This window comes from Belonocnema kinseyi, chromosome 1 (genome assembly GCF_010883055.1).
Source record: "Belonocnema kinseyi isolate 2016_QV_RU_SX_M_011 chromosome 1, B_treatae_v1, whole genome shotgun sequence".
Lineage (NCBI taxonomy): Eukaryota > Metazoa > Arthropoda > Insecta > Hymenoptera > Cynipidae > Belonocnema > Belonocnema kinseyi.
In genome coordinates, this window is record NC_046657.1 from 177,027,892 (window position 1) to 177,032,813 (window position 4,922).

The 4,922-nt window shown below is 34.6% G+C and overlaps 1 protein-coding gene across 1 annotated transcript in view; it reads left to right on the forward strand.

Moving 5' to 3' along the window:
• The window catches only part of LOC117176067 (dynein light chain 4, axonemal-like), a 111,073-nt gene that overhangs the window by 83,391 nt on the left and 22,760 nt on the right, over window positions 1–4,922 (forward strand). The gene's annotated exons all lie outside the window — the stretch shown is intronic.

The window sequence follows — 4,922 nt, forward strand, 5'->3', positions numbered from 1 at the left end:
CTAACCCCACTCGAAATTTCCCATAGTGCAGACTCCTCCCCCTTCCATACACTCCAAATTCCCCATAGTACAGGCTCCTCCCCACTTACCCCCACTCCAAATTCCCCATAGTGGTACTATTCTACTGCGGAGCGTCATCCATTGGATTTATTTGAACTACGATACCCCTTCGGATGCTAAAAAAACAGAAAGAGTGGGGCGATGCATAGGACTGCAACGCACAGTGACGTACGTTAAAGAAATTTTTATACTATTTATACTAAATATATTTATACAAAATTCAACACGTATGGAGTCTAATTATCAACGAAACGCACGGATTACTTTTCCTATGATTTACAGAAGTTTTTAAACATTTACATACTTTTCCTTATAGTTTGTATTTTTTTATAACCTGTCTTTTTGGCAAAAAATTATTTGTTGTTGTTGTTGAAAATTCATTTATTTGGTTGAAAATTACTTTTTTTAAAGGAAAAATAAAATTTTTTTGCCAAAAATTTTAATAATTTTGTTGTCGAAACTCTGTAGTATTAAGGAATTTTCCGCAGCACCATTTTTATAAACAATTCTTGTTTCAAAATATATAAAATTCAAAGGTTTTTCAAATTATAATTTTATCCAATCGCCAGAATGGCTTCAGGTATTCCTTAAAATAATAAATATTTAATAATATTTGATAAAATATAACAATTCAAATTTTTAGAAACAAATTAGATAAAAAAATTCAAAATTTTGATAAAACATTCAATTTTAATATTTTTCCACAAGATTGTTTATAACAATGGTTATTATCAACTTTTCAATTAGTTTTGTAATTAAATGTCATTCCTACCATAATTTTTTTACCGATACTAAGACTATTTTCAAATTTGTTCATAAAATTGGTTTATAATAAGTAAATAGAATAATTAACAAATTATTTGTATTCCATGAGTCTCTAAATATTCATTTAAAACAATATAAAGTTTACCTGATCAGATATTAGAGCGTAAAAATGGTTATGTACAAAATTACAATTTTCCATACTTTAATAACAAAATTATTAATAAAAAAATAGAGAAGACAAAAGTTTGTAGCATCAAGCTCTTTAGAATTTAATGAACTTTAATTTAAAACAAAAAATTTAGCATCGGACCAAACCTAAAGGCTCTGGACATTTTTTAACGAAAAAATTGCATTTACTCCCACTGTGCGCGCCTTCGACTCGACCTACATCGACTACACTTTCTTCCTCACATTACTCACACTGATCAAGGAGTGAGTCACTCCTACCCCGAAAGGGATATGGCCTAATGGTATAATATTAATACTAATTAGCCCCAGTGGCTTAGTTGGTTGGGTGCACGGACTTCACGTTAAAGGTCCGGGGTTCGATCCCTAAGCCGGTACCTCTAGACATTTTTCCATTTAACTTTACCGACGCTTCGATTGTTAGAAACCCACCATAAGCTATAGGTGCCCCCATTGTGCACCTGGCTGCAAGCCAGTCCGTCCATGATGGGATAAAAAATAGGTTTTGCCCAATATGTCACGACAAGCTGCTCTTATTAGATCACTTGATTGCATTAAAAATGGGTTTGTGATTGATGATATATACCGGGACAGCCCTGTACAAAATATTAAAAAATAAATAAATAAAAATCCAAATCTAACCAAAAATGCTTTCGACATGCTGGGCAGTAACCATTTGAACCCGGACGCATAATTTTAAATAATAATAATGTGACGCAAAAAATAAATATAACATCGAAAAGCAAATTCAGGAACATGGCTCCATCAGAGGCTTCCTGGGGGATGCCCGAACATCACCTTCAGCAGTATGAAGTTGATAAGAAAATCATGGGATAAATCACTTTGAGGATTGCACAAATTTTTCGATTTTCCAAAGTAAGATTTTTTGCACAACTGTGCAAGGGTGTACAGTTGGATCCTAAAAGCGCCATTTCTCTATTGACATCTATTAACATACTTGAGATGAGCTCTAATACAAGAGCTTTTTATTACTTAGAAAGGTCTGAATTATCTGATCTGGCCCAGCCCTGAGGCTAGTCTAGCCCAGGTCTGACCTTATCTAGACCGTCTAGCCTGATAGGCCTGGTCTGTCAGCGAACCGGTGATGATCAGTGAGCCAAGAACCAAATTAATTTTTAAGATCGATACGCCTATATTTTTGACATATTTAAAAAAAGTTACAAGGTGTTTAAAATGATAGAAAATAAAAATTCACGCAATCAAAGCCCGAATTTATTTTCTTATCAACTTGACAGACTGGCCTGGCTAAGGTTTCGCTAGCCAGAAAAAACATTACACATTTGGCCAGGCCCATGTCAAACCGTCTGGTCATTGTCAATACTGCAAACATAACGGTCAGCTTTCAAAAATTTTTCAGGTAATTTTTCTATATTTGCTTTCCAGATGTCGTATCATATTGCTAAAAGTTGCAACTATCGACATACATGAGCTCTAATACAAAAGGCTTCTTAATACTTGAAAGGAGGAGTTTAAAACTTTCTGATCTGTTTCAATACAACCGTATAAAGCATCTTGTGCAAATAAAAAGTAATTATAAATAAACATATAAAATGAATAACAAAACCAATGTCTATTATTCGCAATGCTTAAAAATGCGTTTATTAATTTAAAAAATATATACCCAAAAGTTGTTGTCAGGATAATTTCCTAAATGCTTTAGTGAATTTCACGATATTTGGTACTTGCCACGACTTCTTATTCATAGTCAGCTTTCAAATCTTTTTCAGGTAATTTTTCTAGATTTACGCTTTAAATGTCCTATAATATTGTTAAAAATTAAAAAATTGTTCACAATAATTGGGAATGACCATGTCTAGTTTGAAAAATATGACCAAAGGTTGTTTCCACGACAATTTCCTATGTCCTGTGGTGGATTTCACGACCTCTGGTACTTTCCATCACCTCTGGTTCTTTTCACGACCTCTGGTACTTTTCACGACCTCTGACACATAGTCAGCTTTCAAATTACTTTTTTGGCAATTTTCTGCGTTTGCACTTCAGACTTAACATTTTACTTACAGGTGAAACAATTATGACGAATTGTTTGTAGGTACATTTATTAAAAGGAAGATTTTTTTATAACTACAAAATAACGATATGCGTCTTTGATTTAAACTATAAATACATTTTCAGTTTAATTTAGTGTTCAGTTACAAATGACTTTTCTTCTTACAATAGATAAAAAAGTAGATGTAGATTGCAATTGACCTGTCCTGTCAACAAAATTATTTCCTAAGCAACTCTGTATAGACTTTCTGTATATTGATTCATAATTTATGTAGTAAACAAATCCTAAGTTTGCAAGGGCTTCATTTTATTGAACTTTAAATTCATACATGGTTCATAAGTTAATTGTTTTTCACTGGGTCTTCTTTGCATTGCAACTTGGAACAAGTCAATTCCAGGAAATAAATAACCACTTTTTGCGTCTATGTTTCATTTATTCAAATTTTGAATATTTATTACAAATATTAAGACAGTCAAATTTTTGCGTTTTTTCAGAAATAAAGTTATTATATGTTTTCTTAATTGAAAAAAAATTATTTTTCAAACTTAATTGATATAAAGCCTAGAAATTATTAATGCTTCTTAGTAATTTTAACAAGAATTACGATAATAGGCGTATCCTTAAAAAATGTATGCGGAGGCATTTTTCAAGACGGGGGCGGATCCAAAAATGGGCGGGCAGATAGGGGAGGACTTAAATATAAAGTCGTGGAAAAAACCATTACATATCAGCCCTTACTTCATTTGATTTTTTAAGAAAAATAATAAGATTATATCGAAAATTTGTGAATATAAATTCGACTCATACTTTCTATCATCGATTTTTACAATAAAAAAATGGGTCGTAGACGAATTCATCAACTTGCCATAAAGATAGGCTGGACAAGACAGTACGCGTCCCGCATTCAGTGTGTGATTGACTACATCAAATCTGGCACACTTAACAAATCAAAGCTGCTGACCATCAGGCAGCATATTGTTGAGAGAATCCGGATACTATCTGACGCTAAGAGAAGTCTAGAGCGGAGGGAGAGGTGGGTCAGAGAAAATCAACGGTTTCTCTCTGACCCATCTCGACTCTTCCAAGACCCTCCAGTTACTTTCGAACACCCATCCAAACCAGAAGAGGTCGAAGTATTTTGGAGAAAAGTCTACGAAGTGCAGCATAGACTGGACGAAGACTCAGAAAATATAAATAGCTTCAAGGAGTTATGTGTTGCCCTCATAACATCTGATGAAGAATGCCCACCCATCACTACCGAGGAGGTGAAAAAAGTATTCAGAGGAATGAAGAACTATTCCGCACCGGGACCAGATTGTATCAAAACCTTCTGGTGGAAAAAGTTTTCTTCAACCCATCAGCATTTGGCCCGTATTTTCACCTCATATTTGAAGTCGGAAGAGCCGATTTCGGAGTAGTTGGTAGAAGGACGCACAATACTCCTGCGGAAAATAGGCAACTTAGCTGACCCGAAGAATTACAGGCCAATAACTTGTTTGAACACACTTTATAAGATATTCACAGCTTTCCTAAATGATAGGATTGTTCGGGCAATTGAACCTGTATAGCAAGAAATGTATGAGCCACGCGGCTCAAGGAAAGGCGTAGCAGGATGTCGCGAGAACCTGTTCATCGATAGATGTGTCTGCAAAGATGCAGCATACTACTAGTTCGTTGACAACTAACAAGATCACATTTCAGAGAGGTGTCTTTCAGGGCGACATCATAAGCCCACTCCTCTTTTGCCTCACATTATTGCCACTATGTCTAGCACTTTGCTATTTCGACGGGTACTTGTGCGGCAAACCTGCAGATCGAAAGTACAAGGTCACTCATGTATTTTACATGGACGATCTTAAGATCTATGCTAAAAACAGAGAGC